The sequence below is a fragment of the Hordeum vulgare genome, chromosome 1H, assembly GCF_904849725.1.
Source record: "Hordeum vulgare subsp. vulgare chromosome 1H, MorexV3_pseudomolecules_assembly, whole genome shotgun sequence".
Lineage (NCBI taxonomy): Eukaryota > Viridiplantae > Streptophyta > Magnoliopsida > Poales > Poaceae > Hordeum > Hordeum vulgare.
The window spans coordinates 47,042,560-47,054,576 of NC_058518.1; positions in this window are offsets into that span (position 1 = coordinate 47,042,560).

Below are 12,017 nucleotides of genomic sequence, written 5' to 3' on the forward strand. Positions count from 1 at the left end.
CCCAGACAGACTCTTTTGTCCCATTATTTTTCAAAAAATCCAGAAAAAATCATACTTGGTTTTCACAGCGTTCGGAGAACTTTTATTTTCGGGGTACTTTTCTACCGGATGCTAAAACAGAAAATAGGGAAAACTAAACTAAATCTATCATTTTTCTTCTAAGCAACCGAAGGTGAAAGCTTGGAACAAAGGTTTGTGACTTCTCGATTCATCCATCTCATGGTCATCGAAAGAAATCCGTCAATGGGGTTGATCAAATCCCCTCGACAAACCTTTTCGAATCGCAACAGAGAACGGAGAATTTTTGAATAGTCACTAGGTTACCTCAATGGGGATATGTATCTCCCCAACAAGCAAATCATACTTCATCTTGACACGAGGAATAGGGCATTCAAAGCTCCCAATAAGAATCGATGATGTCTTTTCGATAGCATTGATGCAATGTACTCGATATTGTTTCTTCGGAAAGTGCACCGTATGCTCATTACCGTTGACATGGAAAGTGACATTGCCTTTGTTGCAATCTATAACAGCCCCTGCGGTGTTTAAAAAGGGTCTTCCGAGGATGACAGCCATGGCATCATCCTCGGGAATATCCAAGATAACAAAGTCTGTTAAGATAGTGGTGTTAGCAACCACAACAGGCACATCCTCGCAAATGCCGATAGGGAAAGCAGTTGATTTGTTGGCCATTTGTAGAGAGATTTCAGTGGGTGTGAACTTATCGAATTCAAGTCTACGATAAAGGGAGAGAGGCATAACACTAACACCGGCTCCAAGGTCGCATAAATCAGTTCTAACGTAGTTACCTTTAATGGAGCAAGGTATAGTGGGCACACCGGGATCACCTAGTTTCTTAGGAGTTCCACCCTTGAAGGTATAATTAGCAAGCATGGTGGAAATCTCAACCTCAGGTATCCTCCTCTAATTAGTCACAATATCTTTCATGTACTTAGCATACGGAGACATCTTGAGCATATCTGTCAAACGCATCTGTAGAAAGACAGGTCTGATCATTTCAACAAATCGCTCAAAATCTTCATCATCCTTTTTCTTGGATGGTTTGGGAGGAAAGGGCATAGGTTTCTGAACCCATGGTTCCCTTTCTTTACCATGCTTCCTAGCAGTGAAGTCATTCTTATCGTATCTCTTATTCTTAGGCTGTGGGTTATCAAGATCAACAGGTTCAATCTCCACATCCTCTTCATTGCTAGGTTGAGCATCTTCATGAACATCACTATTGATATTATCATTAGGCTCATGTTCATCACCAGATTGTGTTTCGGCATCAGAAACAGAGGCATCGTTTGGACTCTCAGGTGTAGCAGCAATAGGGTTGCTAGCGTGTAGGTTCCTATCACCTTCCTTCTTCTTTCTAGGATGACTAGGTGCATCAGTGCTAACTCCTTGATAATCTTGTTCAATTCTCTTTGGATGACCCTCAGGATACAAAGGTTCCTGGGTCATTCTACCGCCTCTAGTAACAACTCTGATAGAATTGTCATTCAACTCGTTGAGCAAGTCATTCTAAGCTTTAAGTACTTGTTCTACCTGAGTAGTAACCATAGAGGCATGTTTACTCAGAAGCTTAAGATCATTGGCATTTTTTTCTACACAAGCACTTAAATGACTAAGCATACGAGAATTCTTTTCCAATTGTCTGCTAACATAATCATTGAAACTCTGTTGTTTGGCAACGAAGTTATCAAATTCATCCAAGTATAAGCTAGCAGGTTTATCAAAAGGAATATCACTCTCATCAAACCTACGCAGAGAATTTACTTCTACTACCTGTATCGGGTTATCGAGACCATGGATCTCTTCGATAGGTGGTAGATTTTTGACATCTTCAGATTTAATGCCTTTCTCTCGCATAGATTTCTTGGCTTCTTGCATATCTTCAGGACTGAGGAATAGAATACCTCTTTTCTTCGGAGTTGGCTTAGGAGGTGGTTCGGGAATAGTCCAAGCATTCTCATTGCACAAGATGTTATTCAGTAGGATCTCATCTTGTTCTATAGTTCGTTCCCTAAAAACACTACCGGCACAACTATCTAGGTGGTCTTTGGAAGCATCGGTAAGTCCATTATAGAAGATATGAAGTATCTCATTTTTCTCAAGAGGGTGATCAGGCGAAGCATTCAGTAGCTGGATAAGCCTCCCCCAAGCTTGTGGGAGACTCTCTTCTTCAGCTTGGGCAAAGTTGTATATCTCCTGCAAGGCAGCTTGCTTCTTATGGGCGGGGAAATATTTTTCAGAGAAGTAGTAGACCATATCCTGGGGACTACGCACACAACGAGGAGCAAGAGAAGTGAACCAGGTCTTAGCATAATCCTTTAGCGAGAAAGGAAACAACTTGAGCATATAGTAGTGGCGGATCTTTTCGTCACTAGTGAATAGGGTGGCTATCGTGCAGTTTGGTAAGATGGGCTACAACCGTTTCTGACTCATAACCGTGAAAAGGATCAGATTCGACTAGAGTGATTAACTCAGGGTCGACAAAGAATTCATAATCCTTATCGGTCACAAAGATAGGCGAAGTAGCAAATTTTGGGTCGTATTTCATCCTAGCGTTCAGAGATTTTTCTTTCCACTTGTGCAGAAGTTTCTCAACATCATATCTATCCTTACACGCAATAAAGTCCTCAGTTATCTCTTCCTTCATAACATAGCGCTTATCCGGCATAACAGGCAACTCAGGCATAGTAGCAGGTTCTACTTCAATAGTGTCAGCAGTTTCAGAAGTATCATCACATCTAGCAGCAGCTCTAGAAATTTGTGCGTCAAGGAATGCACCTAGTGGCAAAGCAGTATCAAGCATAGCATCATCAGGCATAGTATCAAGCATAGCATCATCAGGCAAAGCAGTAGTAGGCATAGCATCATCAGGCATAGTATTAGGCATATCATCATCAGGCATAGTATCAAGCATAGCATCATCAGGCATAGTATCAGGCATAGCAGCATCATAAGCATCATGGATAGCACAAGTAGCATCATCAAGCACATGCGACATATCAAGATTTCTAGCAGGAGGTGAAGTCGCAAACTTACTCAAAACTGAAGGTGAATCAAATGCAGAGCTAGATGGTACCTCTCCTCGTAGTGGAAGGTAGGATTTTAGTTCTTGGATCTTTCGGATTCCTCATAGTAACCAGTAGACGTCAATCCCAAGTGACTCAGAGAATATAGCTGTGCCTCCCCGGCAACGGCGCCAGAAAAAGCCTTGATGTCCCACAAGCGTATGGGATCGCAGCAGTTTTCGAGGGTAGAGTATTCAACCCAAATTTGTTGGTTCGCACGACGGGAAGCGAAATAATATTCTCAAGTATTAGAAGTTGAATGTGTCAGATTCAACCACACCTGAAAGATTAGTGTCTACAAGCAAAGTATCAGTAGCAAGGTAGTATGATAGCAACGGTGCCAGAAACAATCTATTGACGGCAGACTATTCCTAACTGTTGTATCAATGGCGCCAGTAAAAAGCACGTTGACGGGGGATTATTCTTGAGAAGAATGCTTCCCCGGCTACGGCTCTAGAAAAGTCTTGCAACAAGTAATAGCGAAGTACCAAGGAACAAAAGTAGCAACAGAGTAAAGCAGCAGCAGCAAAGTGGCACAATCCCTTTTGTAGCAAGGGACAAGCCTAGAGAAAGTAACGTAGCGAGAACCAGTAGTAAAAGACTCGTAGGCAGTGGATCGGTGATGGATGAGTATGACGGATGTGATTCATCATGTAACAGCTATAACACGGAGAGATATGTAACTAGCTCCCGTTCGTCAATCTAATATAGGCATGTATTCCGTATGTAGTCATACGTGCTTAGGGAAAAGAACTTGCATGACATCTATTGTCCATCCCTCCCGTGGCAGATGGGTCCTAATTCAAACTACGGGATATTAAGGTTCTCGTTTTCATAAAGAACAAGACCAACGCGTTAACACGCGGTGAATACATGAACTCCTCCTACTATGGTCATCTCCGTGAGTGGTTCCAGCTATTGTCACTCCGGGGTTGCCGGGTCATAACACATAGTAGGTGACTACAACTTGCAAGATAGGATCTAAAACACAAATATATTGGCGACAACATAATAGGTTCAGATCTGAAATCATGGCACTCGGGCCCTAGTGACAAGCATTAAGCATAGCCAAGTAGTAGCAACATCAATCTAGAACATAGTGGATACTAGGGATCAATCCCCGTCAAGAACTAACTCGGTTACATGATAGATCTCATCCAACTCATCACCGTCCAGCAAGCCTACGATGAGATTACTCACGAACGATGAAGAGCATCATGGAATTGTAGATGGAGAAAGGTTGATGATGACGATGGCGACGATTTCCCCTCCCCGGAGCCTGAAACGGACTCCAGATATGCCCTCCAGATGAAGAATAGGATGTGGCGGCGCCTCCGTATCGCAAAACGCAATGAAACCTTCTCTCTGATTTTTTCCCGGGCGAGACGGAAGATATAGAGCTGAGTTTGGGGGCGGTGGTGCCACGTGGGCCCCACAAGTCTGCACGACGCGGCCTAGGGGGGTGGGCGCGGCCTGTGAGCTTGTGGCCCACTGGCACGCCCCCTCCGGTGGATCTTTGCGCACGTATTTTTCTTTTATTCCAGAACAAATCTCCGTAAATTTTTAGGACATTCCGAGAACTTTTATTTCTGCACAAAAACAACACCATGGCAATTCTGCTGAAAACAACGTCAGTCCGGGTTAGTTCCATTCAAATCATGCAAATTAGAGTCCAAAACAAGGGCAAAAGAGTTCGGAAAAGTAGATACGACGGAGACGTATCACCCCACACGGTAACTTTGTAATATGTCCAGATTTGTCCTAATCACATTTTATGTTTGTTAAACGACAAAACAAAGTGGTTCACGTGATTCTACATGTCGTTCTAGTCCATTTACATATATGGCTCATCTTCAACGGAGCTATGGTTAATTAACTATGACCTAAACCGTTTCTATCACATTGACACGAAAACTGATGCAAACAGCACGGCTAACAGCTTTAAATATACATGGGAGTTGGAAAATATTAATCTACACGAAATTCTACACGTTTTACATATACAACTTGTTCCGATCCGTCGCATGGATTAAAAGCTACGCACGTTTTAAAATTCTGTGTTTTCTGAAAAAGAATTAAATCGCGGGCTGGAAAAAAATAATACTACAGGTTTAATCTGCTACAGCCGATCAGAGCATGGGTGCAACTTAACTAATAAGCGCTCGTGGCGTGGGATAGGGGGGCTCACCATAGGAGCCTTGGGCCGGTTTGGACAGGAGGCAGGTCAGCTCGGCTCGGGCTGGCGAAGTGGGCCGGCTTAGGGAGGAGCTGGAGCTGGGCCCGCTTCGGCTGCGGCGGCCCAGCAGCTACCTCTCCCGATCGTATCGGGATCGAGGCAGGGCGATGTGGAGCGGCCACCACATCGCGGTGGAGTGAGGGATACCGGCGAGGGCTGCCTAGACGGGGCGAGGCGAGCTTGGCAGCGAGGGAGGCCAAGGGGCGGCGGCTTCCGGCGGTTGGGGGCGCCGGCGGCCGACGGCGAGGCGGGCACACGAGGCGTACGCCATGGCGGCGGGGTCTCGCGATTTCGAGCCGCAGCTGCATGGCCCTGGCCGGCGAGGGCAGCATCCGGCTGGTGGTGCACATGCGGCGAGGCGGCGGGGCACCGGCGCCTGGCTCGGCCTGATCCGATGGCGGCAGGCGGGGCTGCGCAGAGGGCTCCCGGGATCTAGTGGGGCTCCAGCCGCGGGAGTCAGTGATCGGGAGCTCGGGCTCCTCCCGAGGGCGGCGGCGGCGGTTCGGGTCCGACGGGCCAGATCTGGGCTCGCGGGACCGTGCGGCTGGTGTGGCGGCTGGCGGCGCACGAGGGAGGGTGGAGGAACTGGGTGGCGGGTGGCTAGGGTTTTGAGTGTGGATCCCGAGGAGGATTAGGGGCCGCCCAAATAGGCAGGGAAGGGGTGTTTATATAGGGAAAGGGGGCTAGAGTTAGCAGATTTTGCATCTGATTTCAACCACACGATCGTGATCGAACGACCCTGAGCGTGGGGATGGGCTAGGCTGGGCTGTGTAACCAAGATGAGCTGAGAGAGGAGAGGGAATTTGCGGCCCAGCACAATATTTTTAAAACACTAAGAAACATCCGACGACAATCCGATGACGGTGCCGCTATGGTCAACCGTTCAGGTATCAAACAGACTCCGATTGGGATGAAATTTGGCAGGTATTAAGACCGCACGCCAAGTTTCAACCTAATCGGAGAATATTTTATACGCACTTTAAAAACAAAATTTTAAAGATGTCGCGGGCACGTGCGTGTGAGGTTGTTTTAAAACGGTCAACGAGGAAAACGGAGAGAACCGGCAACTAATAATGGATGCATGTTTTGAAAACTGGTGGCACAGAGTGCCGATGCAATGCATATGATGGGCATGATGCGATGACGATTGCGACAGACAACCCAATCGCACGTCGGCAACGGAATAAACGGGGAATCTTCTTGAGCGTCGGTCTTGGGCTGTCACATTACTTTCGGATTCTTCTCCAGTGTCACCGTCTGCGTTGCTACCGTTATGACTGTGGGGGGATGTCGAGTATATTGATTATTAAAAAATATGAGATAGACTAGGATATGTCCTACCTTGCCTTGTACTCTAAGTTGACCACTGTACTCCTATACATATGTCCATGAGGCTCAAGCAATACAACAACTATTCCACCAATCCCTCTATTCCCGTTCAACATGCCGATTTTGCATTGGCATCGGCGAGAGATGACCAAATCCGGGTGGATGAGAAACGCGGCGAGTTCTATGAAGGGTCGCCGGTGGTGGGTGGTAGCCAACGGAGACAGGAAGAGTGGTGTCGAAGTAGATGTGCCGCGGGTGGGGTAGGTGCGGCCGAGGAGGGGAGAAGCTTTAATTTCAATGGTCATCCAAGTTCCAAAAGACCATTTCTTGTAGACAAGCTTTAATTCTTGGGTTTGGATGTGAATGAGTGTGCACGCTGCACTGTGATGTCCATGACCCTGTATGTCCAGAGAAGATTAGAGTTTGTATAATAATGATCAGTTTTGCTACTTGTTTATTGCATTTAAATTGATTTTAGTGAAGAAGAAATGAGGCCGATATGGGGCGACGCGGGTCGTCCGTGGCGTCACCAGCGAACGACCCGAATTGCCTAGTTTTGGTCGTCGGTGACAGATTTGGCGTGGTAAGTTTTAAGGCGTTGCCAAAATTGGTAACGGCACGTCGGAAGCAACGGCTTGTGGACAAGTCGAGGGGGCGAGCCATGCATGGTAGTATCCTCTACCGTTAGAGCATCTTCAATAGATGTTGTATATTTTGGTGTTGTAAACTAGGTGTTGTATAATTTACAACATCAAAAAGTGTTTTTTACAATACCAAAAAACGACCAACTTCAACATATGTTGTATATTTGTGTTATAAAACATCAATTCCAATAGATGTTGTAAAACGGTGTTCTAAAAATCGGCCAGCTGCCAAGCTGTTGTTGTTCGGCTGCTGCACAACCACTGTTGATCGGCCACCGGCCACATTTGCAACTTATTTTTTTTAAAGCATCAACGCCATCAAAAGAGTAACATCAATCATAAATTTAGTTGCTACAAGCAAAAATGAAACGAACTATTTGGTCCAACAAATGAAAATGCACATAAACATCACTCACCAAGGACATCTCTCTCGACGTCATCTTTACCGGTGTTCTCCTCTTGTTCAACATCATGTCTCTCAACATTTTCATCTGTTGTAGTCCCACTCAACTACAATTACAACAACAAAAAATGCATAAAAATGAACATTGCAAAAAATTTACCTCTCGACCGTTCCATCGAACACCTTGAAGGCGGCTGTGGCGTCCACACTTCCTCTTCAATTGGCGGCTTGCGGCCACGGTGGATGGGAAGCAATGTGGCTGCTAGACAACGACACGGTTGCCAGTAGCTCTGGATTGGCCGATTTTGCTATTTTGGCTGGCCGGCCATCGACCACGGTCGTGGAGCCGTCGCGCCCAGCCGCCCGCTTGGAGCCATCGTCGCGAGGCCTTCCGCCGGCAGCCTTCTTCTTCCCCGCCCCCGGAGCGTCGACGATCGGCCGTAGAGCCGAGAACTGCTGACCAGCGTGCTGCCGCAGCGGCGGCATGGCGGTGGAGTCGGCATAGGTTGCAGATGTGATGATGGCTGCGGTGGAACCGACAATCGTGGCGAGGCGGTTGAGGGGGTTGTCGGAGAAGGCGACGGGGTCGTCGCCGTCGGCCATGGCGGCGCCAGGGAGCGGGCGGGGGCCGGGCGGGCAGAAGTCGAGCAGGCAGCGGTCGCGGGGAAGGGAAAGGAAAGGGGGGAATGACGGTTGAGAGTTGGCGCGCGGCTCACCGTTTTACAACACCTAGCCTTTGTGTTGTATATTTGCAACACCAAGGTCAAATTTTTATAACACTTGAAGCTGGTGTTGTTAATTTTTTACATATACGACACTTGTTGAAGCACTGTTTTTGGGCCTAAGTGTTGTATAAGTTAGTTATTTTTACATATACAACACCTATTGAAGATGGTTGGAAGCATGCGTATTTGGGATTGTGATTCCATAGAGTTTGACGTCAGCGACAACCAGTTTCTCATCAATCTTGGCTGGCTGCTGTTATCAATTCTTGGAGGTCATGCTTACCTGGCAAGGAGATAACACCTCACCTCTCATGATGGGCAAGCGGCAGCGGAGAAGGAAGGGTAATCTAGGGGCCGCACGCGGGGCAAGTGGCGGAGGAGAAGAAGGGGTAGTCTAGGGCGACTCGCTTTTTCTTTCTTGCGTGCAGGAGAATCCATGGTGATGGTTGGATCAGAAGAAGTGATTAAGAGGTTTATGTGTGTCTTTTCCACATAGATGTAGAAAAACACGTGAGCCCCTGCTGGAAATAGGTCCAGCCGTATGGTACTATAATCCAGGGTGAGTACGACTGACACGATCATAATGACTCATGCGCGGCTTGAAATTTTGTTTCTTTTTTTGCTTCTAATAATTTCAGAAGATAAACGGATTGTATTTTTTTTTTTCTTTTTCTAATGAGCATGGGACAACTTCGGACGATTTAGACCGTAATAATTTGGTCTCACCAGACAAGCGGTTCATAATTTCTGACTAATGTGGTAATTTTTTGGGAATCTTAAATTAGTATAAGTATAGATATAGATATAGATATAGACTAGAAAAAATGGCCCGTGCGTTGCAACGGGAGAAAAATAATTATAATCTTCAAGGATGCTGATCACATTACGTCCTTCAAATTTTAGGACATTTCTTAAAATGCATGAATATTTTTTGAATTAGCAAACATTTTCTTCAATTGCACTCAAAAAATAATACATAAACTTTTTTCTCAAAATCATGGACTTTTATTGTTTTCACCAACATTGTTCTCAAAATTATGCACATTTTTCTGAATATGGGAATACTTTTACAAATATCCGAGCATTTTTTGAATTCACAAACATTTTATGTTTTCTTCAAAATTCTACTTCAAAATTCTCAGTTTTATAAGTTGCAAAAGTTTTTCAAAAGTCGATATTATTTAAATTTTAAAAAATGGAACAGAAAATGAAAATAAAAAATGAGACTAAAAACAGAGGCATGAACTGTTTTTAAGATTTTTACACGGACTTTTGTTTAAAATTATTGAATTTTTCATTTTACAGACTTTTTCTAAAATTTATACATTTTTTGTATATGCAAACATTTTCCAAAACTCCTGAGTAGTTTTTGAATTTAATATTTTATTTCAGATTCTCAGTTTCTTAAATTTAAGAAATTTTATTTGAAGTTTTAAATTATTTAAAGTAGGAAAAAATGGAACTGAAAAGTAAAATAAAAAAACTAAACTGAAAGAACAGGCGGCCATGCATGGGCCGGCCTAAATAGGTGTGTTGCATCTTTTTCCAATGCCTATAGCGTAATATAGGAGGTGCCTACATGGGCCGGCCCAGTCCCAAGATTTTACTGTTTGAAACGTTTTATATGACTTATAAATGGCAATTGTGGGTAATTTTCATCAATTTTGTGGGCAATGTTAAGGACAGACGATAAAAGCACTAATTGCTTTTATCTTTATCGTTACCTACTAATAAAGCAATTAGTGCTTCTGTCGTCCGTCATTAACATTGCCTATAAAATTGATAAAAATTACCCACAATTGCCACTTATAAGTCATAGAAAACGTTTCAAACAGGAAAATCTTCGGACTGGGCCGGCCCATGTAGGCACCTCCTATATTACGCTTTGGGCATTGGAAAAAGATGTAGCACACCTATTTTGGGCCGGCCCATGTGTGGCCGCCTGTTCTTTTAGTTTAGTTTTTTATTTTACTTTTCAGTTCCATTTTTTTATACTTTAAATAATTTAGAACTTCAAATAACTTTTCTTAAATTTAAGAAACTGAGAATTTTGAAATAAAATATTCAAAAAGACTTTTTTTTTTGAGAATTCAAAAACTACTCAGGAGTTTTGAAAAATGTTTAAACTTTTAGAAAATTTCTGTAAAATGAAAAAGTCAATGATTTTAAACAAAAGTCCGTGTAAAAATCTTTGAAACAGTTCGTGCCTCTGTTTTTAGTCTCATTTTTTTTTCACTTTCTGTTCCATTTTTCGAAATTTAAATAATATCAACTTTTGAAAAAAAATTGTAACTTATAAAACTGAGAATTTTGAAATAAAATTTTGAAAAGAACATAAAAAATTTGTGAATTGAAAAAATGCTCGGGATATTTGTAAAAGTATTCACATATTCAGAAAAATGTTCATAATTTTGAGAACAATGTTGGTGAAAACAATAAAAGTCCATGATTTTGAGAAAAAAGTTTTTGTATTATTTTTTGAGTGCAATTGAAAAAAATGTTTGCTAATTCAAAAAATGTTCATGCATTTCAAGAAATGTCCTAAAATTTTAAGGACATAATATGATCAGCATTCTTGAAGATTATAATTATTTTTTCTCGTTGCAACGCACAAGCCCTTTTGCTAGTTATTAATAAAGTAGGTAAGAAACGGAGGGACTATTCTATTATATATATAGAAATACCTAACGTTTTGGTCATGTGGTGCTTACCCCGAAGGCATTATACACGTGCCCTTGGCTTTTAGCACACCAGAGACCAGACCAGCCAACTGCTAGACCGGAACCAGTCCGTCCCTCATCACTCTGTCGACCAGATCAGAGCAGATCAGACCAACACCTCAGCGCTCATGTAGCAGACGGACTCCTCTTCCTCCTCCGCAGCCTACTTCCCTCCATGGTCGCAAGCCCCCACGCACCACCAGCAGCATTGTCTCCCTCCTCTCCATGATGTGAGCTTGCGAGTGTTGCCGGATCCCCTCACCGCGGACTGAGGTGGGGCGTGAGCGGTCGGTGTGCAGCCCCCTCCTCTCCAATCGCACGTCCGTCGAGCGAAGCACCGGAGGTGGTGACCGGAGTGTCGTGTCCTGCCTGGGCCAGGATGACGCCGGGGCCGGCCTGCGGTGGAGGCGCCCAGTGTGAACCCCCCTCCCCGCCTCCTCTCCAATTTTGGGTCCATCGCTATTCCTCTGCATTCTTCTGTGGATCTGGGTTGCTTTTCTTTGATGTTGATTCAAGGGACGTCACCCTATTCCTCTGGCATTCTTCCTTCTGTGGATCTGGGTTGCTTTTCATTGATGTTGATTCAAGGGCCGTCACCCATCTGACGAATCTGGCCCCGACCTGATTGTGTATTCCATCGCTCCCTCTTCCCTCTTGCTCTTGCGGGATTACCTCGTTCGTTCCGGTTTGCTTCTATGCTTCCTGATTTCGGATGCGGCAAATTCACCAGCTGATATAAATTGATTGTACTAGTAAAAGTGCCCGTGCGTTGCACCAGGTTAGGTTATTGATATTTAGATCATGAATTTTGTATTTGAAAAGCTCTGTCCTCGCTCTTTGTCGACATCTACTTCAGCTCCACACCGTCATGGAAGTG